The sequence below is a fragment of the Triticum aestivum genome, chromosome 6D, assembly GCF_018294505.1.
Source record: "Triticum aestivum cultivar Chinese Spring chromosome 6D, IWGSC CS RefSeq v2.1, whole genome shotgun sequence".
NCBI classification, from domain to species: Eukaryota; Viridiplantae; Streptophyta; class Magnoliopsida; order Poales; family Poaceae; genus Triticum; species Triticum aestivum.
Window position 1 is genome coordinate 334,120,336 of NC_057811.1, and position 26,437 is coordinate 334,146,772.

Sequence of the window (26,437 nt, forward strand, 5' to 3'; positions counted from 1 at the left end):
CTAATAATGCAAAGAAACCACTAATAATGCCAAGAAACTACTACCACTTGCATGCGTGGGAGACTTAAGATAAGACTACCTTATCAACCATTGTACATACCCTTACCAACCAGCCCTACCAAGAAACGACTAATCTACAAAGTGCCGTTATAGGCACGTTTCAACCCATTACGCCCCTTAAGTCAACGCCTTCTATTCGACCGGTAAGTTAGGCGTTATGACTTGTGGGACCTACATGTCAGTCTGCACAAAAATCCCCGAGTGACCTCCTACCTCCGGCCCGTCCACCTAGTCATCCTCGGCCATGGGACGCCGCTACCGCCGTCGGCAGAAGGCGAGGTCAAAACCGCCGGTGGTGCGGAGCCCATCTTGCGGCAGCCCGGATGCCAGCTCTGTCCGGCGCTCGCGGCCGCTAGCTAGCCAAGATAGCTCTGTCCAGCTGCTTGTCTACAAGGTTTGCTAGCTAGATTGGCACGGCGGCGCGGCGGCTTGCTCGCGCGTGCCGCGCTAAGGCCAGCCATCTGGCTCAAGCGAAGGCCAGCGCGTTGGCTTGCTCGCGCGTGAGTCACGCTCGGGCCAGTCTGCCAACCCGTGCGGAGGCCAGCGCGGCGTCCGGCCTGTCCGGCGGAGCGGCGGCCAACTCCCTCATCACCGGCGCCACGGACAAACACGCATCAGTACTGTTTGAAGTATTGTTCAGGAAAAATAATGATTTGCGAGGGAATATAACAGGATAGAAGGTCAAATGTGGGTCCCTCATGTCAACGGTCAAACAAAATGTGTTGGTTTAAGCTGCCTCGTCAGCACGGACGTGTGGGCCAACCCTGTCATACACGGGTTTAAACGAGCCTAATCGGCACTAGGTAGTAGTTTTTGGCATGGATTAAGAAATTTTGGGTATGTTTTTGCTATTTTTTGTACGATAGTTTCTTCCAAGGGCTGGTTGAAAGTGGTAGTTCTTTGTTCAATACTCTACATATTGTAAGTAGGAGTGAAACTTAAGCTTTGGAAGACAATAAGCAAGGTTAGTTACATAGTGCCTATGTGTACGTGATTGAAAGTAAATATCAACCATGAGTGACTAATATCTTGATGGAAAACTCGAAACTATGGAAATACTAGCAATGTTCACGTGCGTTGCAACGGATCATAATTAGAATAATACTTATTCACAAACTTGATACAAAACACTCTAATTTTGATATACATATATCACTAGAGATATATTATGTTTCAATCAGAAAATATTCCTTGGGCTGTTTTGGTGAGGTGAGGGAGGGGTGTGGTTGGTTTTAAGATACTAATTATGGGTTTTTCTGCAAATTGGTAGATAAGTGGGATGTTGGTGAGAAAAGGCAACAACTTACCTCACAGTCGTTAGATGTAGATCTAATGGTCAGAAATGACGGATGGCAGACACACCATCATCACCAACTTAGTCTTCTGTAGGAGTACTAGCAAGATGTTCGTGCATTGCACGGAACATCAAGATGCATATTTTTATAAAACACTTGTTGTGATTGACCCATGCAGGAGTAATCCCATGTGTAAAAACTAATGATATCTCGTGAAAGAGGAGATAAGGTGAAGAGGAGTAGGGCGTGGTGGTGATTGGTGGTCGGACTAAGCGGAGGCAAGGGGATGGACGACGCCGACAGCGGCCACCAGGCCAGTTTGTTCCAGGGGCTTCCTTTTTTAATTGCTCAACAATGAAGTTGTTGGAGATAAGGATGAATGAGGGATTGCCTTGTCTGCAAATGTGGAGAGAGGTGCGGGTATCTTTTAGTTTAATTTCCATCCGTCAGATATAGATCGGACGGTCTATTGCAAGATGGCACGCATACCATCATCACCAACTCAGTTTTTTTATAAGAGAAGAAATATAAGTATGGAGATACAAATGTATTATCGATACTAGCTTGTTTCCGTAAACTAGGATTTACATTCTATTCAACGGCTCGGCATGTGGGGCCTTAGCACAATGACTTCTCGACTGTGTACAACCAAGGTTTTCCCGTCGTCGATAAGGAGGGGGTGATGGCGGCGCGCTTTCGGCTTGCACTAGTCCTAGTAGTAATACTAGGTGGTCTACGCACGTGTAGATTTATTCTTTTTCACGTCTCGTGTTCGCCGTACTGCCACGACTGTTGATGAATAGACGGTAAGTTATTCACGGGGAAACCCTTGTTGAGCGTGTTTGCGAGAGAGAGAGAGAGTGCGTGTGTGATATGTCTAGAGACTGAGGCAATGATAATAGATTCTTTGTGTCTATGTGTGTGGAGATAGAGAGAAACATGTACATGGGGCTTTGTGTTGTGTAACATGGAGACAAATAGACATAATCAGAGAGTGAGTGTGTGAGATACACATGTGGGCATGGGGAGAGATGTGTGAGTTAGAGAGATGGAGAATTTTGGTGTGCATTTGAGCTAGAGAGGGGGTATATACATATCTAGAGTTGTAGAGAATATGCAAGTGTGTGTCTTAAAAGAAGGATCCAGATAGCTAGATGGGTGTCTGTGCATGTCTATGTGTGTTTGTGCGCGCGTTTGTGTGTGAGAGGGAGTGTGTGTATGTGGAGTAGAGAGAACACCAATGATGTAAACCTAGTATAAGGGAAGGGGGAATGGTGTGACATGTGTGTCAAAGAGAGACAAAGGCATGTGTAGTAGCGGGATAGCATGGGTGCGGGCGGGGAGCAGACGATTTGGAAGAGACATCAAGTGTGTGTGGGACAGGGGTGTGAGAGCGCGCGCGAGAGAGAGAGAGCTAGCGACGGAGAGAGAGAGAGAGGAACATTGGGGAGGGGAGAGGGGTCGTTTGTGTCCATAAGTCGCGTATAGATATGGAGACAATGTTGATGTTGTTCGAAATTGGCCTATGTACAGAGACGCAAGGGAAGCGAGTCATTGTGTGTGTGATAGGGACTTCATGAGAGATCTAGATTAGATGGTGTAGAGAACAACGTGCGAGATTGAGAACGATGAGACATTAGGGAGCTATGGAAAAAGTCACGGCATATATGTATACAGGGAAGGAGCTAGGGCGGGTCCGCATGTGGGAGAGATAGAAAGAGGAGAGTGGTGCATAAGGAGACAAAGTGTGCTTGTTTGCAGTGGGGGTGGTGTGTGAGGTGAGTGTGCGAGAACCACATAACTAGGGAGATAGACGTTTGGGGGCGACATTTTGTGTGTATGAGAAAGATACACTCCACATAGTGTGTGTGCTTGGGAAAGAGAGATGCCGGGAGACCTGGAGAGTGGGTGAAGAGATGTGTGCATGCCCGAGAGACAAAGTGATAAGAGACCTATATTGGGGTCCGGACTTTAGAAGAGATGGGGTGTTAATGTGCTCGTGTGTTCGTGTCCGGGGGAGAGAACGGCGTGTGTGTGGGGGACGACGGAGGGGGTGGGGGTGGGAGGGGGTTGGCTTCAGATAATGAGTTAGGTGTCTATATTTGAGGGCCTTTAGCGTAATTGAGATATATATGGTCGATAGTGTGTGCACTCATGGTTGATCAATTTTTTCACAGTTTGGACTATGAGATAATGATACTTTTGAACATGCGTGATATACCTTGATGTACCAGAATTACAAACCTAAGCTTGGAATTTTGGAATTCGACTCCATCATTAGCTTTTGTAATTTATTTAAACGGAGGTACATTTTTTAAGCCGGGATTTCGTGATTTCATATTCATATATCAAACCTAGAGATATACACATATAGGCATGTTCAAACTTTATAATCATCCACTTTATTCATACACATACACATTTTTGCTTTTGTCATCATATTTAGGATAAACACATTTGGAATTTCAGTTGAATTGGACCGTATGATGGTATTTACTTGTACTAGCTCAATGATCCATATTTGAATTGAATGGACAATCTAAGTTTCGAGTTGGAGACATTGATTTTCAAACTTGCACTTTTTTTGGGTGCAAAATAAATAAATTCTCGGCCATGATATCATAGTCGGTCGTACAAGAGCAGAACACTTATAATTTCAGGCGCCAAAAGCTTTCAAACTTCCCACTCACATCGAAATATCTCGCGCCCGAAAGTTTAGCCCTGCGATATTCCTATTTTACCCCTGCCACATGAACGGAAAAGGGCTGCTTTGGTAACTCCATTGTTTTCCCCTATTTGCCCCCAACATTCTACCCCAGAGCCCCTCCCCTTCCCCTCCCCGACCCCCCAACCACGGCAAGCCGCCGAATCTAGTCCTCCGCCGTAGCGGTGGACCTCACACCCCGCTGGATCTACCTTCCGCACCTTGGAACCCCCAACTGCCAACTCACCACTTCACCGGAGCCGCTCCGCCGACTGGCTTGTCCACCGCTCCAGATCTCCTTGACTGCCGTCATGGTCCACCGCACCGGATCTGCTTAACCGGCGCCCTCGTCCACTACAGTGTAGGCCCTTCACTGACTCCCTCGTCCACCCCATCGCTGGCCCTTCATACAAGCCCTCGTTCGCCGCAACAGATCTGCCTCATCGAAAGCACTGTACACCGCGCCCGCCGAAGCCTTCGTCCACTGCACCGGACCCTCTCCACGGATGCCATATTCAACTCCACTGGCCCTGCTTTACTGACGCCGCAGCCTCATCAGGTTATTTCAATTTGTACTCCTTCGGTTTTTCTCTTCTTTATCATGCAACTATTCACTTACTACATATGAGATTTCTCGCATGTGACAGGCGCCGCAACTGAAGCACTGGAGCCGCTTCAGTGACGGCGACAGCCGGCCCAAACTCAACCGCAACACGAGCAGCATCGATGATCCTTAGCTATCAAGTATGACAACGATACCCATACGCCGCCGAGAATCAGGTACTATTATCCAATGGCCGGCGCCTACGTTCACTTTCTTAGCATAAGCACCGCACCTTTGAATTTCTTCAGGGCATCATTCAATTTTTCAAGAGAACTTTATTCTGCTTGCACCTGTAGGGCCATACTTCTGGCAGTGAACATGTTACATGTGCTAAATTACATACCAGTGCACATATAGTTAATATACTTTAGTTTTGTCCTAAGTATTACTGTACTTCCTAGATATCACTGCCTACTATTTTACTTCTTGCATGCTATATCTCTACTCTTATAAAAAACCGAGTTGGTGATGATGGTGTGCCTGCCATCCTGCAATATAGACCGTCCGATCTATATCTGACGGATATAAAGCAAACTATGACAATTTTGCAAAGAGATACCCGCACCCCTCTCCACATTTGCAGATAAGGACTTCCCTCGTTCATCTTCGTCTCCCACGAGATAAACAGCTCGTATAAATGCATCTTGATGTTCCATGCAACGCATGGGCCTCTTGCTAGTTTATGATAATGGTGTTGTTTTGATGCCACCTGTTGGTTCCATCAGACTGCTTCATGTTCTCTATGCTTAATTACACATAAGTAAACTAGCATGTGGTTCCGCTGCTTTTTGTTCGTTCTACCCTACATTTTCTAATGCTAGCTATTACATCACTACTCCGAGCCTCTGTTCATTACTTTTTTGTGTGTTCTTGATCTTCCCAAGTTGCATGACTTATTAAAAATTAGCCAGTCTTTTGGGTATGAAACCCATTTGGGCGAGAGTAGTACTAGGATGGGTGACCTCCTGGGAAGTCCTCGTGAAAGGGTTTCATATCTAGCCTACTCCAACTTGTTTGGGATAACAGGCTTCATAAGTAAGGATTAATTATGGAGCTGCCAACCCCATCAAGCAAAATATTTGTTCTTTTGGGGTTGGCACCTCGAACAAGCATAAAAATAGAGTGAAGCAGATATATTGTCATGTAAGCACACATCCTTCTTTCATTAGTTTAGATGAACCATTGATGATCAATTCGAACCAGTGCATGTGATTAAAATTAATTTTACCTAAATAGAGGGTGCAGAATAAACTACAACAACTAGATTTGCAACCATGGGATGCTGACGATATCTTCAAAGAATATTGCAATAGCAGCGAGGCTTCACAACAACATATGGTAAGCTAGTGTGTTTTAGTACATGTGAAATGTAATGCGTGTGGGCTGCTGTCTTGGCTTGTGCCCTCAACCTATAATCCTACAGAATTACAAATAGTTCAGTTGTCTGCTTTGCTATATTGCTTGATTCGAATGCTTGTTTGTTACTTGTTAAGCTATACCTGAGTTGGCCACTATGTCAGCAGTGCCTGTTGTACTGTCGTAAAGAAATGCATGCCTAGTTCATTTGAGTCCTTAACTTTTCCTCTGAACTTCATCAAAAGACTGTCTTTGTAGTTTATATGAGGCCACACTGTTAAGTGCTTTCTCAGATTATTTGAACTGCTTAGGTGCCTTGGCAACTTAAATATAGCTGTGGTACACTCCCTTTCAACTAGCGATGTCAATTGGGTCCCGTTTAGTCCCGATTAAAGTCCACTGGTGGTATGATAGTTCAAAAGAGTTTTTGTTTTTTGAGGAAAATGAACTAGAGAGCTAGCAAAAACTAACTAGATGGGACTGGCGAATGTCGTTTATTTGCCACTTACATCCCTAGTTTCATCTTACCATTTTAATTTCTTTTCGGCTGATGCCGCTTTGAACCATTTAAATATAGCTGGCCATGCTCGGCAATAATTCGTATGTCGTTTACCATGTAAGCTTACTGCCTGGATCATGCGATAACTATCTCTTACTTATGTCAAGCGGAAACCTTTCAGGATGCCGTTCACACTAGGACACAATGCACAACCCCAGAATCTATTTGTGGAAGCAGTGCGCCATCCATGTTACCAGATGGTAGCAGTTCTGTCGTGGAATTGTCACGGGAGATGTCCTCGAGCTAGGACTTAGTCGTGGAGCCATTGCTACTAGGAAGCTTGAAGGGGTTATGCGGGACAAGGAACACGAGGACTTATAGTGGTTCGGCCCCTTACGGTGAAGGTAAAAGCCTACGTCCAGTTTGAGGTGTTATTGATTCGGGTTACGATCGCCAGGGAGCTAAACAGCTATGCCCGGCTTTCGATGAGATCGTTGTCGCCCTTAAACCGCTGTCGGGTCCTACCTTTATATAGGGAGGCTGACGCCCCAGCAGCCCTTAGAGACCCGGCCGGCTCATAAAAGCGTCCGGCTCGGACTCTAAACAAAACTTGCCATACACTACAAGTCTACTATAACAATGATAATAACTACGGGCTTTAAACCATATCCGGGTCTCAGCCCATCTCTGGCCCATCATCTTAGAACTTAACTCCGGGCTTCTGGCAATGACCCTTAGAGTAACCCGGCCCTCCTGGCGGGTGACCCCAAGGTCTATATCCTCAACATTAGGCCCCAGATTGACTTGAGCCGGCTCGTGTCAATCTTCAACTCTGCCGACAGAAAAAATCTCCGGCTTACCATTCATGTGAAGGCCATAACCCGGTGTGACGTCATCCACTGGACTCCGGATAATCCGCCGTGACGTCATCCTCCATTAAGTCCGTTTTTTACTCCGCCAGATCCGTAACGGATCTTTGCTTTTACTGTCATTCCAAAAATCGAGGCGCCATGAGGGGGAGATAACCACGCCGTGGTCTCCTTGAATCTCGCGCCCACTTATGACTCTGCCTTATAAATAGGCCGGCCCAACACTTTCTTCTCACGCTCTCCTTCTTCCTCCTCGCGCCGTCGCTCCTCTGCCCGAGCTCCGCCACTGCCGCCGCCGTTGCGCCCCTGGTCTTCATCAACCCGGCCGCTGCATCACCCTGATTCGGACCAGATTCACGGCAGCGACCTCCGCTCTTTCCAACTTCGGTGAGTCTCCTTTGCCCTGTCAAATAGATCTACGGTAGGGTTCATCTTGTGTTCTTCGCGTTCATCACCATTGTCGCAAACCTCAGTAACTCTTGTAGTCACCGCACTCGGTTGATCCTTAACCTCACATAGAGTTAGTGCGGTAGATGTTTGAGATCCATTTCACCTGCAAAAAACCCTCTTTTTACTGCATAAGAACCATGTTCCGCCTTAAGAACTTCTCCTGCCTCTGTTTTTAGGTCTAGAAACTTTCCATTTCACCCGACCATTTTGATCCAAAAAAGTTACTGCAATATGTGAAATCTGTTTTACCACACTTAGTAAAAACTGCAGCCCTTGAATCTTGGCGGCTTATATTTCCGACTTAAATAAAACACGCGCCGTAGAACTTCCCGGTTTATAGAGAACCATGCTCCATAGAATCCTCCGGCTTAACTACGGTAAGCCGTAGACGACCAACTTATTCTGAATGCCCCTACGGCTTAGATAACCCACCGTGTCTGCTTATATATCATTAGTCCCCTTCATAAGCCGCCATTGTAGTTTGAATGATAATCCCCGGCTTATAATTAACCCGGATACTTTTCTCTTTAATATAGACCACCAACCTTCACCATGCCTCCCAACGCTCCCATCACTTGCAACTGGATGAGATCCAACGTCACTGACGAGACCCTAGCCAACTTCGTTAAGTCCGGGTATCTGCCCAAGAAGGAAGTGATGTCCTACCGTGCCCCTGATCCGTCCGAAGAAAGACCACAGCCGAGGGACGGGGAGGTAGTGATCTTTGCAGACCATATGAGCCGGGGCTTCGCACCGCCCGGCTCAAAATTCTTCCGGGACGTGCTCAACTTCTTTGACCTTCGGCCTCAGGATATAGGACCCAACTCCGTATCCAACATCTACAACTTCCAAGTCTTTTGCGAAGTGTACCTTGGAGAGGAGCCCAGTTTGCTGCTTTTCAGAGAACTGTTCTACTTAAACCGCCAAAACGAGTGTGCAAACGGGCCAAGTCTGGAATTAGGCGGCATCTCCATCCAACGGCGCAGGGACTGTCTATTCCCTTACGCAGAGCCGCCAAGCCACCCCAAGGACTGGAATATGACTTGGTTCTACTGCCAAGATACATCCCCGGCTGACGAGAACCCGCTGCCCGGCTTTCGCCCAACACGCCTAGAGCCGACTCATCCGCTATCCGACAAACTGACTGCCGTGGAACGCCAGCCTCTGCTTCCAACGATCAATAAGATCAAGGCCCTGCTAGGCAACGGTCTGAACGGAATAGACCTGGTCCGGGTCTGGATATCATGGCGGGTGATCCCATTGAGCCGCCGCCCCGGCTTAATGTGTGAGTACACCGGGCGAAAGGATGACCCGCAGAGGCACAGTCGCAATGATCTTCCAGAAGACGTTGCTGAAGAAGAGACCAAGGCTCTGTTAAACGAGAGCCTGGTAGACTGTGGAAGAACCGGGCTAGCCCCATTCTGCAAGACCAATCCAGCCCCAGCGGTAAGCCGCTGACTTTAATCTTTCAACTTCATTTGCATGTCACCTTGCTCTGAACCATTTTAAGAATTCATTACTGTATTTCTCAGGCTGATGATAAATTCTGGCGGGTCAAGTATGACCATGAGGCGGCCAAGAAGGCCAGGAAGGCGAAGAAAGCTGCCAAGAAAGCCGCCCCTCGCAAAAAGGGAAGCAGACCTACTGCTTCGGAGCTACTGCAACTAAGCGACAGCTCCGAGTCAGAGGTAACCCTTAAACCTTTAAATTATTGCCATATTTGTTGTTTGTTTCTGTCCGCTTTATCAACATTTGCTTATTGACAGGATGACACCGGCGCCAGTAATCCGGTGGTTGAAGAGGTAATGTCACTTTCCTCCGACTCGGAGCCTTCGCCACAGCTGAAAGTCCGAAGAGTAACCCGGAAAGTAAGCTTTTCACATCCATTAGCTCATCAAGACCCTCAATTTCTTTTGAAGCAGCAGGTTCACGAAAGCCGGCGTCACACCCGGGCCCGCAAGGACACCGACCTTTCCGCCGGGTTACCCGACGCAACCAGGAAGCGTCGTACTGAGGTTTTTTCTCACCTGTACCCTTTTCATCCGTTGGCGGGTGTTATCAGTCAGCCACTCAACTCTTCTGACTCTAATTATCAGGAGACCTCCCTATCTTCGGGTGACTCCATGCAGTCAAGTCTGCCGGCCTTCAAGACTGCACCCGGGTAATAACAATCTCCTTACATTATCTGTCTGTACTTACTCATTGTGTGCCTAACACTTCTGCCTTTTCAGTGCCCAGGCAAAGCTCACCAAAAGAGCAAAGAAGACCAGGTCAGCCGGAGTGCCGGACTTGCCTGAGCCGGAGGCGACGGCTCAAGAGCCGCCAGCTGCCTCCGCCCCCGAAGCCACCACTCCCATGGACACGGCGCCTGAAGCCCCTGCCCCGACCACCAAGACAACGACCGAAGCATCGGCTAACCCGGAGGCCTCCGGCTCTGCCCCACCAGCTGACGACCCGGACGTGGTAATTACCCGGACGGAGTATGTTGAGCCGGGGCGGCCGACCGTGCTGGCCAAATGCTCCGCGAAGGGGGAGTTGCTGCAGCCCCACCGGGTGAATCTGGACCTCTCCAGCTACACCGACTTGAGCATTGGAGGGCTCGTCTCTGGCTACATCAACCAAGTTCACAAGAGCCGGGACGCCGAGATCGCCATGGTCAACCAGATCCAACAAAAATCTGAGGTATCCTTCTGCTGTCTTCTTACTTTCTGCATAGTGACCCTTGTCATGCTAGCCCCCAAGTCAACAACTTATACTTGAATATGTTGTAGACATAGGCCCCGGCTTACTCAACTAAGCCGGCAACACATAGATAGATACGTTCAATATGCATTAGCCCCCAAGTGCCAAGTGTCTTTGCTTGGAAAGCACTTGGGACTTATAGAATGACTGTTAATAATCCGGAAATATATGCAGGTTGTTGGCAAGAAATTAGAGTTGGACCTTGCGGATCTCAAGAGCCGGCTAAAGACACAAGAGATGGAGACCCGGAAGGCAAACGCCAAGTTTGTCTCCAGCATCGCCGCTCAAGAGAAGCTGAAGACCGAATTTAATGCTGAGCGGAAGGCCTGGGCTGAGGAGAAAGCCGCACTGGTGACCCGGGCAGAACAGGCGGAAAAGGCCCTCACTGAGAAGACCGCTGAACTTTCCGGCCTAAAGCGCCAGGTTTCCCAAATGGTGGCTGCTATCTTCGGTAAGTCGCCTCGCCGGCTTTCATCAAGTCTGTATATGTTATGATGCATCCTTGTCACCGGCTTATCTGATCTTTATTAAACAGGTCCCAGGAGTGCCAACCTTAATCAGAACGTGGTCACCAAGCTAAAGGCCGTGTACACCCTGGTGGAACAACTCTACACCGGGTCACAGCGCGCCTTAGCTGTGGTGGCCCTATCCAATGAGGTGCCAACCCATCTGGCCGAAGTCCTGCGCCGGCTCGCTGTTCTACCGCAGCGGATCCAGGAGCTACGCCGAGCCTCCGCAAGAGCCGGAGCAATCGCCGCGCTGAGCCGGGCCAAGGCATTCTTGCCGGAACTAGACCCGGCAGACATCGCCCTGGGTTACCCAAGCCTGAAGGAAGACGGCTCAGCCTTCGACCAGAAGGACTTCGCGGCATGTGTGAAGGTTGTACGCCTAGTGGCCACCCTTGAAGTTATCCTTTTGGTATTCCTCCGGGTCATAATTATCCCTTTGTCCTTCTCAACCTTAAAAGGTGCCTTTTAGTATCTTAGTTACACTCTGAACATAGCCATCATAACACACTTATCGGCCTGTAAGCATACTTCCGGATTAAATAACCCGGGTAGCATGGTTGGCATCTTAACTCTAATTGACTTGCCTTGATAACATCCATGATGTCAATTAACAAGATAAACCCAGAAGTAAACCGGCAGGTGAAACCCGGCCATGCACACTTTGTCATAATCAGAGTAAACTTGATAAATCAAAACTTAGGGGCTTCCAGTTTGAATACGACCAGAGACCCGGCCCAAAAGGGGTTAAGCCAAGATTCGGATACGATCATATAGCCCCCAGTGGATGTGGCGATGCCAATCAAGAGGGTACCGACAGCTATGTTCTCTTTGGTTCGAATACGACCCATGTTTGAACAGGAAGCCCCCAAGTGATTCTTAAATTTGTTTAACGACGCTGATTCGAATACGATCCACGTCGGTTCTCAGAGGGGTTAAACTGTGATTCAAATATGATCAAAGTTAACTTCCCAACGAGCTCGGCACTTTGCCAATCAAATGGGTATCGACAGCTATGTTCTCTTTGGTTCGAATACGACCCATGTTTGAACAGGAAGCCCCCAAGTGACCTTACTGCTTACGGCTAGACTCAAATACGATCATAAGCCGGATCCTCCTTTAAATCAGCATGTAAAAATAACACACGCATAATTGGGGGAGAAAAAAGGACAGAGGCCCTGCTTTATTGCTTAGCATAATATATACATGTCTGAGATAAATATGTACACCACGAGAGCCGGCAGCTCAGGTGTAGTAAGGCCGAAGCTGAGCTATATTCCACAGCCGACGGGTCTCCTCCTCAGATTTACGCGAATCTTTATGTTCCCGAATATCAATGAGGTAATATGACCCGTTGTGCAAGTTCTTACTGACCACAAAGGGCCCTTCCCAAGGTGGGGATAACTTGTGTGCATCTGTTTGATCCTGGATGAGCCGGAGCACAAGGTCGCCTTCCTGGAAGACCCGGGATTTGACCCGGCGGCTATGATAACGGCGCAGGTCTTGTTGGTAAATCGCTGAACGGGCTGCTGCCACTTCACGCTGTTCGTCCAACAAGTCCAGAGCATCTTGGCATGCCTGTTCATTATCCGTCTCAACATAAGCCGCCACACGAGGTGAATCGTGACGGATGTCGCTGGGGAGGACTGCTTCTGCTCCATAAACCATGAAGAAAGGCGTGAAGCCTGTAGACCTGTTAGGAGTAGTGTTGATGCTCCATAAGACGGAGGGCAACTCCTCCACCCAACAACCCGGCGTCCGTTGCAAAGGGACCAAAAGCCGGGGCTTGATGCCCTTCAGAATCTCCTGGTTAGCTCTCTCAGCTTGACCATTGGATTGGGGATGAGCCACTGAGGAAACATCAAGTCGGATATGTTCTCGTTGACAAAATTCTTCCATAGCGCCCTTGGATAAATTGGTGCCATTGTCAGTTATGATGCTGTGCGGAAAGCCGAAGCGGAAAATCACCTTTTTCATAAATTGAACCGCCGTGGCTGCATCGCACTTGCTAACTGGCTCAGCCTCCACCCACTTCGTGAATTTGTCAACAGCCACCAAGAGGTGGGTCTTCTTATCCTTGGATCGTTTAAAAGGCCCCACCATATCAAGCCCCCAGACCGCAAAGGGCCAAGTGATTGGGATCATCCTCAACTCTTGAGCCGGCACATGAGCCCGTCGTGAGAACCTTTGACAACCATCACATTTACTGACCAAGTCCTCTGCATCAGCGTGAGCCGTCAGCCAATAAAAACCATGACGGAAAGCCTTGGCCACAAGAGATTTTGAACCGGCATGATGGCCACAATCCCCTTCATGGATCTCGCGCAAGATCTCTTGACCTTCCTCAGGGGAGATACAACGCTGAAATGTCCCTGAAACACTGCGATGATGCAACTCGCCATCGATGACGATCATTGACTTGGCCCGCCGGGTGATTTGTCTGGCCAAAGTTTCATCCTCAGGCAACTCTCCCCGGGTTATATAAGCCAGATATGGCATTGTCCAGTCTGGTATGACATGAAGAGCCGCCACCAGTCGTGCCTCCGGGTCAGGGATAGCCAAGTCCTCTTCTGTAGGCAACTTAACCGAGGGGTTGTACAGGACATCCAGAAAAGTGTTAGGCGGCACCGGCTTTCGCTGAGAGCCTAGCCGGCTTAAAGCATCAGCCACCTCGTTCTTCCTGTGATCAATGTGCTCCACTTGGTATCCCTGAAAGTGCCCAGCAATGGCATCAACCTCGCGGCGATAAGCCGCCATGAGAGGATCCTTAGAGTCCCAGGTGCCTGATACTTGCTGAGCCACCAAGTCTGAGTCACCAAAGCACCTTACCCGGCTTAAGCTCATCTCCTTAGCCACCCGAAGACCGTGGAGCAAAGCCTCGTATTCAGCCGCATTATTAGTGCAAGGAAACATCAACCATAGCACGTAATGGAATTCGTCACCTTTAGGGGAAGCCAATACAACACCAGCCCCCGAGCCCTCCAACTGTCTGGACCCATCAAAGTGGACAGTCCAATAAGTGTTATCCGGCTTTTGCTCAGGCACTTGTGACTCTGTCCAATCGTTGATGAAATCCACCAAAGCCTGAGATTTAACAGCAGTGCGTGGCACATATTTGAGACCATGAGGTCCAAGTTCTATAGCCCACTTAGTAATTCTCCCTGTGGCCTCTCTGTTCTAGATAATATCACCAAGAGGGGCAGAACTGACCACAGTGATAGGATGACCCTGAAAATAATGCTTAAGCTTCCGGCTCGCCATGAACACACCATACACAAGCTTCTGCCAATGCGGGTACCGCTGCTTGGACTCAATGAGCACTTCGCTGACATAATAAACCGGCCGCTGAACCGGATGCTCCTTACCCGCTCCTTGCGCTCCACCACAATAGCCACGCTGACGGCCCGTGCGTTTGCCGCCACATACAGTAGCAAGGGCTCCTTATCAACCGGAGCAGCAAGGACGGGGGGTTCTGCCAGCTGCTTTTTCAAATCCTCAAAAGCGGTATTAGCTGCATCATTCCAGACAAAGGTATCAGTTTCTTCATCAACTGATATAAAGGCATAGCCTTCTCACCCAAACGGCTTATAAACCGGCTTAAAGCAGCGATGCGACCCGCCAAACGCTGAACGTCATTTATACACGCCGGCTTAGCCAGGGAAGTGATGGCTTTGATCTTCTCCGGGTTAGCCTCAATGCCTCTGTCAGAAACCAAGAAGCCCAATAGTTTGCCTGCAGGAACACCAAAAACACACTTGGCCGGGTTAAGCATCATCTTGTAGACCCGGAGATTATCGAAGGTTTCCCTTAAGTCATCTATTAGGGTTTCCTCCTTGATGGACTTAACCACAATATCGTCCACGTAAGCGTGAACATTGCGCCCGATCTGTTTATGAAGACAATTCTGTACACAACGCTGGTAAGTCGCGTGTGCACACTTGAGTCCAAAGGGCATAGACACATAGCAGAAGGCTCCAAAGGGAGTGATGAACGCCGTCTTCTCCTGGTCCTTAACTGCCATCTTAATCTGATGATACCCGGAGTAAGCATCCAAGAAACTTAAGCGTGCGCAACCTGCCGTAGCATCAATGATTTGATCAATACGGGGGAGAGCAAAAGGATCAGCCGGACACGCCTTGTTCAAATCCGTGTAGTCCACACACATCCGCCAGGTGCCGTTCTTCTTAAGTACGAGCACCGGGTTAGCCAACCACTCTGGGTGAAAGACTTCAACGATAAACCCGGCCGCCAAGAGCCGGGCTACTTCTTCCCAAATAGCTTTTCGCCTCTCTTCATTAAACCGCCGAAGGAACTGTCTGACCGGCTTAAATTTCGGATCAACATTGAGAGTGTGCTCAGCGAGTTCTCTAGGTACACCTGGCATGTCAGAAGGTTTCCATGCGAAGATGTCCCTATTCTCACGGATGAACTCGATGAGCGCGCTTTCCTATTTCGGGTCCAGATTTGCACTGATGCTAAACTGCTGAGACGAGTCACCTGGAACAAAATCAACAAGTTTAGTCTCGTCAGCTGACTTAAATTTCATTGCTGATTCATTCTCCGTGGTTGGCTTTTTCAGAGAGGTCATATCTGTTGGGTCAACATTGTCTTTATAAAACTTCAACTCCTCTGTGGCGCAAACAGACTCTGCATAAGCTGCATCACCTTCCTCACACTCCAGAGCCACTTTCCGGCTGCCGTTAACCGTAATGGTCCCATTATGACCCGGCATCTTGAGCTGTAAGTACACATAACACGGCCATGCCATGAACTTGGCGTAAGCCGGCCGTCCAAATATAGCATGGTACGGACTTCTTATCTTGACCACCTCAAAGGTCAACTTCTCCACCCTGTAGTTGTTCTCATCACCAAAAGCCACTTCCAGTTCGATCTTGCCGACTGGATAAGCCGACTTACCGGGTACCACACCATGGAAGATAGTGTTTGACTGGCTGAGGTTCTTATCGACTAGCCCCATACGACGGAAAGTCTCATAATAGAGGATATTGATGCTGCTGCCTCCATCCATGAGTACCTTTGTGAACTTATAGCCTCCCACCTGAGGAGCCACCACTAAGGCCAAGTGGCCCGGGTTATCCACCCGGGGAGGGTGATCCTCCCTACTCCACACTATAGGCTGCTCAGACCACCGCAAGTAGCGTGGAACCGCCGGCTCAACAGCATTAACAGCCCTCTTGTGAAGCTTCTGATCCCGTTTGCACAAACTGGTGGTGAACACATGATACTGTCCACTGCTAAGTTGCTTTGGGTTGGTCTGATAACCCCCCTGCTGCTGTTGATGACCCTGGCCAGACTGTTGATTAAAGCCCCCTGACCGTTCTGAGGACCGGAATTTGATCCGCCGCCCGGGCCATGAAAGCCGCCGGCGCCTGAGCCGCCGCTCAGGCCATTGTAGCTCTTAAAGGCCTTCATGATCGCGCAATCCTTCCACAGGTGAGTTGCTGGCTTCTCTCTAGAGCCGTGCCTTGGACACGGTTCATTCAACAGCTGCTCCAGCGTTGGACCTGACCCGCCGCCTCGGGGAGGGGGCCTCCTCTTGCGTCGCTGGTTATTACCTTGGGAGTTGGCGTTGGCTACAAACTCTAGGCTGCCCTCGGCCTTACGCTTGCCTCCTCCTTGGTTCCCCGGGTTAAACTGAGGACCCTTGCCATTGCCATTCTTCTTTCCCTTCCCTGCCCTTTCATCGTCTGAAGGGGGATCCTTGGTACCATCGGAATCGGCGTACTTGACAAGAGCCGCCATTAGGGTACCCATATCGGTGCAGTCACGCTTGAGCCGCCCGAGCTTCATCTTAAGGGGCACAAAGCGATAGTTCTGTTCCAACATTAAGACTGCAGAGCCGGCATCCATCTTATCTGATGAATGTATGATCTCCTTGACCCGGCGAACCCAACGGGTTGTGGACTCACCCTCCTGCTGCTTACAGTTAGTCAAGTCCACAATTGACATAGATTGCCTGCAGGTATCTTTGAAGTTTTGAATGAACCGGGCTTTCAGCTCAGCCCAAGACCCAATGGAGTTCGGCGGTAACCCTTTCAACCACGTGCGAGCAGTTCCATCTAACATCATGGTGAAATACTTGGCCATGGCCGCCTCACTGACCTCCAGCAATTCCATAGCCATCTCATAACTCTCAATCCAGGCTGCAGGCTGTAAGTCCGCTATATAGTTAGGCACCTTCCTAGGGCCCTTGAAGTCCTTAGGTAGACGTTCATTACGGATGGCTGGTACCAAACAAGGGACACCCCCGGTCCTGGTGGAAATTCCCACATCAACGGACGTCGTTGGATACGCCGGGGGGTCTGGTAAGCCGTCAATTGAGGCGCCTGCTCTGCCTCTTGCCGCGCTTGGCCTGCTGCGTAAAAGGCTCCATTAGGAATCGGGCCATGGCCAGGGGGCGGGTCATGGCGTCGGACATTACTTGAGCCGGTTGCTGAGACCATATGTCGGCTGTAACTCGGGCTCTGGCCTGGACGAGGGGTCGAGTGGATCCTGTCCTGGCTGTAGGAGTACGCCTCTTGCTGTGCCAGCGCTGTTTGAAGGAGTTCCCTGACCCGGCGGGTCTCGATAGCCGTCGGAGAGTTACTGTCAACTGGTAGGGCCGCCAGCCGTGCTGCCGCAGCGACCATGTTCTCCAGCGGGTTGTTATAATGACCCGGTGGTATTGGCACGTACTGAGGCGGGGCAGGGGCACCTGGGGAGGCCCCATCACTCGCGGCTGAATAAGGGGTCCAGACCCGGGTGCCATGACCCCTGGCGGGTTACTAGACCCTGCACCTGGTGTGTTGAAGAGGTTGCGGGGATCGTAAACCGGCGGGAGTCGGGACTGGGCCTTTTGATGCCTCCTTCTCACGACCTCATTGGCCGCGTTCTGATCCATCGTGAGTTGTAAGGACTGCGCCTGAATCAACTGAGTCCGGGCATCGAGAGCCGCCCGCTCTGCAGCCAGCCTGATCCCTTCTGCCGCAAGATCTTCTTTAGCTTTTATCAGATCCAATTTCAACTGTGCCACCTCCGCATCATGCTGGGCTTGATCCGCCGGGTCAACCATGGTGGTTAACAGGGCCGTCATCTTGTCCATGAGATCCATCAGCACCTGAGCCGGAGAAGGCACCGGGTTTCCCGCTCCAGCAGCAGGGTTCTGAACAGGCTGCGCACCAGCCATAAAAACTCCAACCTGACTTGGTGGCTCAAAAAGGCCCGGAATACTGTCACCGTCGGAACAACCCATGAGCCTGCCATCTTGAAGTTGGTACAATGAGTTTGACTCATCAGTGGCCGACTCGCGTCAGAGCCGGCGGCCGCCTCATCACCGGACCCGGATGGATCAGAGGGCCCTCCATGGATGCATCCCACAAAAGCGCGCCTTAAGGCAGGCCGGGCCCGGGCGGGTTGTGCGCGCTGAGCCGTTTCGATGAGATCGGCGCGGAGATCCGGCTCGGGGCCCGGCTCACCAATCTTGCCAATGAAGACATGAATTCCGCCAAAGGGGACCCGGTACCCGTACTCAATTGAGCTGGCGTCGGGGCCCCAGTCCGCATCGTCGATGTAAAGCTTGCCGCGACGACTCTTGGTCATCCGGCCCACAGCGTATCCCTTGAGCCCTTCGAAGCTGCCCTTCAAGAAGTCAAATCCACCGTGCGCTAGCCCCACGGTGGGCGCCAACTGTCGTGGAATTGTCACGGCAGATGTCCTCGAGCTAGGACTTAGTCGTGGAGCCATCGCTACTAGGAAGCTTGAAGGGGTTATGTGGACAAGGAACATGAGGACTTATACTGGTTCGGCCCCTTACGGTGAAGGTAAAAGCCTACGTCCAGTTTGAGGTGTTATTGATTCGGGTTACGATCGCCAGGGAGCTAAACAGCTATGCCCGGCTTTCGATGAGATCGTTGTCGCCCTTAAACCGCTGCCGGGTCCTCCCTTTATATAGGGAGGCTGACGCCCCAGCAGCCCTTAGAGACCCGGCCGGCTCATAAAAGCGTCCGGCTCGGACTCTAAACAATACTTGCCTTACACTACAAGTCTACTATAACAATGATAATAACTACGGGCTTTAAACCATATCCGGGTCTCAGCCCATCATCTTAGAACTTAACTCCGGGCTTCTGGCAATGACCCTTAGAGTAACCCGGCCCTCCTGGCGGGTGACCCCAAGGTCTATATCCTCAACAAGTTCAGAGGCAACACCGCCGGAGAGTAGTTTGAGCACATATATTATAGTTCTTGAGGCTCTAATAGAGGCAGAAAGAGATGGTGTGGCTGCCGTGAATGAGGTAATCTTGATCTTGAGGCTGGAAACTATGCAATTAGCTGCACACATTATGCAAGCAACCCAAGAATTGGAGGAAGTAAGAATTTTGCATTTGAAGACGGAGGAGGTCCTGCTGTTTCTGCTATCTGAAGCCCAGGGTAAACCCAGTTCTTCTTTAGATACCAGTTGAAATTGTCAATAGATTATTGTACTTGCATGTTGTGTCATGTCTCTGAATGGATTATGTTGTAAGACCCCCTATGTTGTCCATGTGTTGTAATGATCCGAATCTTTTGGCGAGGTAATCCTCAGTACTTGTATGATTGACATAAGGTGAACTGTTTTTCGTGTGAGCATATTTTATTGGATGAAATAACTGTTTGATTCAAAGTGTATCCAACCTACTGAATTCGAAGATCACGACATTTCTAAATCATATTCATATATAAAGGTGGAATAAATATTTGTTGTGGTTTTGAAGAAATAAATAACAGAACATAGAATTATCGATGGTTATTCGTAATCGAATAAAAATTGGATTTGAATTTAGTTGCCAGGTCCCAGGGCAAACGTGAATGCTAATTCTCCCAAGTTTTGAACGAAGCATCTAAACACCCACTATCATTTGTGGGCTGCCCGAAGCAAGTGTTTGTGAGATGGAAATTACTGTCTACCCCTGACACTTTGGCATCCTTATCGATCGGATTTACACTACTGTCGATAGGGGTAGACTAGTAACTTCAATCAGACGTGACACGACCGCCTCTCAGCCCATTCCGACACGGTGGGCGGCAAACATGGGCGGTAAAACACATTTGATTCAAGCTCGTCCGAAATACATGTGTCTCTCCCTCCATTTCCCCATTCATACACGATGGGCGGCAAAAAAACTCTCCTCCCCGAAATCGATGTAGGCAAATATTTTAAGTAGGGGCAGATGTGTAACTTCCCTCAGACGTGACACAACCGCCCTACCTGTCAGCCCTATTCATACACCGTGGGTAGCAAAACACCCTCTCCTCGCCCGAAATCGCTACCGGCAAATATTCAGGAGATGCAAGATTACCGTCCTATCCCCATCCGACGTGATGTCCGAAATTTTAAACGGGGGATAAGTTCGTAACTTTCCCACATTTCAGACAAGCGCGTCCCAAAGTTTGAGATCCCCCTCCCCCTCCATTTCCCCATTCATACACCGTCGGCGCCACAACAACCTCCCCACTACAGCCAGCTTCTTCCGTCTGCCACCCCATCCTGCACCTTGCCGGAGGTGCTACCCCGTCGTCCACTGCAAGAGATGGACGTCTCTCATCCATGATGCCGGACCAGGATCCTTTCATCGCATCCTCTCGCTTCATCGGTGCCATCGTCCACCTTGCCGTTGCCGCTCCTACGACTGCCTCGTCCACGGCAACATGATTTATCCCCCAACCCGGCCGTCTGCCGTCTAAAGTCTTCTTCCCCGCCGTCGACAGCCATCGCACCCGCAGCAGCCTCAACGTATCAGCAGGGCCCTACGCGGCGTCGCAAGAGAGGTGGTACTCTTCCATATGTGCTTAAGTAATTGATCTCACCCAGAAAATAGATCATAAATTGTTTATTGTACTTTTCTTGTCCGTACCAAATCATAGTGGCTAGTTGAAAGCAAACATTGGTTGCAAAGTAGCTTTGTCCGGTTTGCACCTTCAGATCCGCCATGGCACGGTCACTATACACGTAAAGCTTATGGTTTTCCCCCTTTATATTCACTACCATCATCGTAGGTGCTTCGTGTCGTGCTAGCACTGCGCCTCAAGACCTCAACCCATCAAGCAAAACAACATGCCACTCATAATTCCAAAGCTTAGGTGTTGAATTACGAATCTGATATGATGCTCATATTACTAAAATAGAGAACGTTTAATTGGTCACCTAATGTTCCTATATTCATTTCGAAAAGCATGTGCGTCACCCACTGGTCCAGCTAGTTCCACTTTCCTGACTTTACTCTTGATGCTTAGGGTTTTCCCCTTTTATCTACTCTACTATGATCTGTGTAGGTGCGTTCTGTCGTACTAGCATAATTCCACCCATCAAGCTAAACAACACAGGGCTTGTTAAAATATGATTGTGATATGATACTGATATTAGTTAATAGACACATTTAATTGGTTAGCTAAAGGTCCCACTTGAGTTTCCAAATGCACGTCGCGACATATAGAGAGACCGCAGAATTGCATTTCTTTGTCACTTGTTGACTGTACTTTCTTGTCCATACCAAATCTTTGTTGTTATTTCAAAGCAAAGATCGGTTGCTAACTACCCTTTGCGCGGTTTGCAGCTTCAGATCTGCCATCCCACTGCCATGGTCAACACTATACTCATCATGCTTACGGTTTCCCCATTTTATGATGACCACGATCAGCCTATGTGGTTCGTATCGTAATAGCACTTCTCCACCCATCGAGCTAAACAAGCTTAGTTGTACAAATTCAAATCTGATATTATGCTGATATTAGTAAAACTGAGAGATGTTTAATTGGTCAGCTAAATGTTCCTACTTTAGTTTCAAAATGCATGTGAGCCACATATGGAGAGACCGAAAGGAATAGTATTTCTCTGTGCGCTCTGGTTCATCATGGGTGGGCAACCGACATTGTATAGAAAGACTTGTAATATCTTCAATCTGCTTGCTCTTCTGCTTTTCTTTAAGATGATCCTCTTCTCTTCTTTAATAAGTATGTTCCTTCTTGGGAAGAGTAGCAGAGACATTTGCGGTCGGCTGGTCAGGCCGAGTTGTTCTCCCTTAGTATATTTTGAATCTGTCAAGTCAGGTCGACTTGTTCTTCTTTACTATATGTTGAAGCTGTCATCTGCGAAGTATCATCACTTCTGGAGATCTCATATTTTAAGTAGTAGGCCACATTATATTAAAGCACACACCAAGTTACAGCATGCATGGCATCTCTCAGAAGAATTGCAGAGATAGAACAAAGGGGTTTACAGGGAGGCAGTATTGGATTAGAATCTTCTGCATTACAAAGATAATCTCACTTGTTTTTATGTTTTCATGCATGTCAGGTACTGAACATTATCAAAATGAATATGAGAATGGGCGCACGAGAGGAATATTGCGGAACAATCCACTGGCTAACAAACTTGGCATGGTGGAGGATGGCCTATCTTATTCACCCATCAAGGTGCTTGCTCTAACTCGGCAAGGTTGTATTGCTCGCACATATTTTGCATCTGACCTCTTGCATTACTTCTACTTTGTTACACCATCTTCTTAGTTTAGGCATCATATATGAGTATATGCCATACCTATCCATTTTCTGTACCTATTCCATGTGTCGTCATACTATGTTTTTCCAGTCAAATGTTGTTCTTTCGTAATAGATGTCCAAAAGGAAGAGGGTGAGTGCAGATCCTCAAGGAGTACAAACTAGGTATTTGGAAAAGGTAGTCATACCTAATAAATCAGATAGATCAGCAGCCAAAGAAAACACAAGCCCAACTGTACCACACTCTACCCCTACTCCACTGGCCAAACCCCTATTAGAACTGCTCACAGCCCAGCGTCAGGTACTTGCTACCTCTTGAGCACTGCGTTGGTTTTCCCTTGAAGAGGAAAGGGTAATGCAGTAAAGCAGCGTAAGTATTTCCCTCAGTTTTTTCGAACCAAGGTATCAATCCAGTAGGAGGCCATGCACGAGTCCCTCGCACCTACACAAACAAATAAATCCTCGCAACCAACGCGATAAGGGGTTGTCGATCCCTACACGGTCACTTACGAGAGTGAGATCTGATAGATATGATAAGATAATATTTTTGGTATTTTTATGATAAAGATGCAAAGTAAAATATAAGGTAATAAAAATAACTAAGTGTTGGAAGATTAATATGATGGAAAATAGACCCGGGGGCCATAGGTTTCACTAGTGGCTTCTCTCAAGAGCATAAGTATTACGGTGGGTGAACAAATTACTGTTGAGTAATTGACAGAATTGAGCATAGTTATGAGAATATCTAGGTATGATCATGTATATAGGCATCACGTCCGAGACAAGTAGACCGACTCCTGCCTGCATCTACTACTATTAATCCACACAACGACCGCTATCCAGCATGCATCTAGAGTATTATGTTCATAAGAACAGAGTAACGCTTTAAGCAAGATGACATGATGTAGAGGGATAAACTCATGCAATATGATATAAACCCCAACTTGTTATCCTCGATGGCAACAATACAACACATGCCTTGCTGCCCCTACTGTCACTGGGAAAGGACACCGCAAGATTGAACCCAAAGCTAAGCACTTCTCCCATTGCAAGAAAGATCAATCTAGTAGGCCAAGCCAAACTGATAATTCGAAGAGACTTGCAAAGATAACCAATCATACATAACAGAATTCAGAGAAGATTCAAATATTGTTCATAGATAAACTTGATCATAAACCCACAATTCATCGGTCTCAACAAACACACCGCAAAAGAATATTACATCGAATAGATCTCCACAAGAGAGGGGGAGAACATTGTATTGAGATCTAAAAAGAGAGAAGAAGCCATCTAGCTAATAACTATGGACCCGAAGGTCTGAGGTAAACTACTCACACATCATCGGAGAGGCCATGGTGTTGATGTAGAAGCCCTCCGTGATCGATGCCCCCTCCGGCGGAGCTCCGGAACAGGCCCCAAGATGGGATCTCACGGGTACAAAAGGTTGCGACGGTGGAATTAGGTTTTTGGCTCCGTCTCTGGTAGTTTTGGGGTATGTAGGTATATATAGGAGGAAGAAGTACGTCGATGGAGCAACATGGGGCCCACGAGGGTGGAGGGCACACCCTGGGGGGTAGGCGTGCCCTCCTACCTTGTGCCCTCCTGGTTGATGTCTTGAAGTAGGGTCCAAGTCTTCTGGATCACGTTCGTTCCGAAAATCACGTTCCCGAAGGTTTCATTCCGTTTGGACTCCGTTTGATATTCTTTTTCTGCGAAACTCTGAAATAGGCAAAAAATAGCAATTCTTGTCTAGGCCTCCAGTTAATAGGTTAGTCCCAAAAATAATATAAAAGTGTATAATAAAGCCCAATAATGTCCAAAACAGAATATAATATAGCATGGAACAATAACGTTGGAGACGTATTAGTACTGTCTATGATATCAATTCAAAATTTGAACTCCTAAATTTCTGCATGTGCCTTACCTTCTCTCTTATATGAAAACTAATTTCAGATGAAGCTCCTTGCTCAAAGGATCATAGGATCTCACAACAATACTAGGCTGTGCATTGCTCTTGTCAGTACCTCTTGCCCTTTGTCAGCATACGTACACTCATTGCTGTTTGATTATGTAGGATCACTGTAAATGTTCGCTTCTTTATCCTCGCTTTGCTTGAAATTATAAGATCTATATTTACTCTTAGATAAATGTAGAATTAACACAATGGTTATGAAGTTTTGGATTGCTCATGTATGTACCTGTTGTCATGTCCTCCCTCTGTAACGAATTAATTGTTGATCAATTGGATGTATTTAGAACATAATAGTGCTAGATACATCCATTTGAGCGATAAGTAATAATGGATGGTGGTGGTATTACTGTACTTGCATTGCGAGATAGTTGATTGTCTAGCATTACTCTGCATCTTATCTGCCCTGCCCTCCACTTTCTCCAAATTATCATATCTACATTTACTCTTACCAAAATGTTGAATAAAGCCAATGCCACTAGACATGTTGATGTCTGCATTCCTCTTGTCAGTACCTTTTTCCTTGTAACCCTGTACTTAATTAATTGCTATTTGATTATGTATCATCAGTATGCACCTGAGCTTCATTATCCTCTGTTTCTTCCAATATTATTTGATCTATATTTACTCTTTGCAAAATTTAGAAAAATGGTAACGCTTATAAAGAATTTTCTTTGGGGAATTTATTGAATTATCCTTCCATCAACATGGAGATGGGCTTTGTCCAGCCCGTGTTAACATGTAGGGTTAATTATCCTTTTACCCTTAGTGGTGTCCATGTGCTCAGTTTTGCCCTCAGATGCGAATTGTGCTCAGTTTTGCCCCTAGTCCATCCGCAGCTACTATGACGAGGCCAAACGGCCAGATTTTAGTCCATTACGTCCGCCGGCATTAGTGGTTGTGGGTCTGGAGCTTACACGTGGGACCGCGTGGACGTGGGTCCGGAGCCGACATGTGGGCCCGTGCAACAAAATCCCCAAATCATTTGTAGGGTTCTAGCCGGCCAAATCGACGCCCACTCTGCCCATTCGCCGGCCGGCCTGCGCCGCCGCCGCCGCCTGCGCCGCAGCCAGCACCTGCCCCGCCACCAGCTGCACAGCCTGCTCCGCCGCTACCATCCTGCATCGACGCTCCACCGCTACCAGCTCTGCCCGCCACCTTCCTGCGACGCCACGGGTGGGGCGCCCGCCACCTGCTCGACCCGCGGTGTGGCCTCCTTCCGTGCGCCTGGCCGGAGCGCTCAAAGGTGGGGGGCTGGTGGAGCTGTTTGAACTAGGAGGAAGAACCCTGGGGCGAAATGGCGAGCAGCGGCGACCCCGGAGTATTTGATAAGGCAGGCATCGGGCCGGTGACCCACCGCGTCCACGAATGGGTTCCCGAGGGGTAAGTCACGCCTCCTGTTTAGATTGAGCTTAGTTGCGCATTTGAACAGTCAATTCGAGTAGGTTTGCCCGATTAGTGTGTTGATTGCGTCTCTGTTTTTTGTCAGTTAGGATGGACTTGCGGTTTGCTTTCTTGGTGCACATTAGAAGGGACCGGTACATGTTCAATGCAAAGAATAAGAAGAAATTCCAAGGAGGTTTCGATTATCGGTTGCCAATGGCTAGCAATTGGAGTTTCAGACAATTTGGAGAGGTAATTTGTAGCCAATATCCTTGGGGTTTGCTTGATGAAGTGGTATACAAATACTATGATGGGGAAAAGAAATGGGTGATAGTTAGTAATGATGAAGAGCTGGCTACCATGTTTGCTAGGCATAAAGAGAAAGATAATTTTCATGTGAGGCTGCAAATTGATGTGCTTGAGCAGGCATTTGGACCTAGGATGGCGGGTGCAACATCTCGGGGA